A 485-nucleotide genomic window follows, 5' to 3' on the forward strand; every position below is an offset into this window, starting at 1 on the left:
GAATTCTCCCCGATAATGTTTATTCATTTTATTTATCTACTTATTCCAGCTTGATGCACTTGATCAATTTCCGTTCTTCTTGCATCCTCCCCGTGAGGGCCGAACTGCATCACGACCAGCCTCGCCAGATCGACCTCCGGCCGCGGCACGGCAGCGAAGAGCGCCCCTCAGCCCCGTCCCCTCGCGCTCAGGGAAATAATGAATTTAGCCACATCAACAGAGCGCCGTGGCCTGTCGACGCAGCAACAGCGACCCGGCCGAGGGATCCCGCCCCGTCTGCAAGGGTCCAATTACCTTCATAGGCCTGGGTATCCCAGGACACACGTGGCAGGATCCCGGCGTGTTCTTTAGACCCTAAATGGTGTCAGGGGGAGGGGGGAGGTGCGAGCGCGTAGCCGTGCCAAGATGCTGAGGGCGGTGCGAGCGGGCGCCTGACGAAAGCACAGTGAGCAGGAACCGATTTATCCTGGCGAAAATAAGATTTA

Source organism: Penaeus monodon, chromosome 32 (genome assembly GCF_015228065.2).
Source record: "Penaeus monodon isolate SGIC_2016 chromosome 32, NSTDA_Pmon_1, whole genome shotgun sequence".
In the NCBI taxonomy this organism is placed as follows: domain Eukaryota; kingdom Metazoa; phylum Arthropoda; class Malacostraca; order Decapoda; family Penaeidae; genus Penaeus; species Penaeus monodon.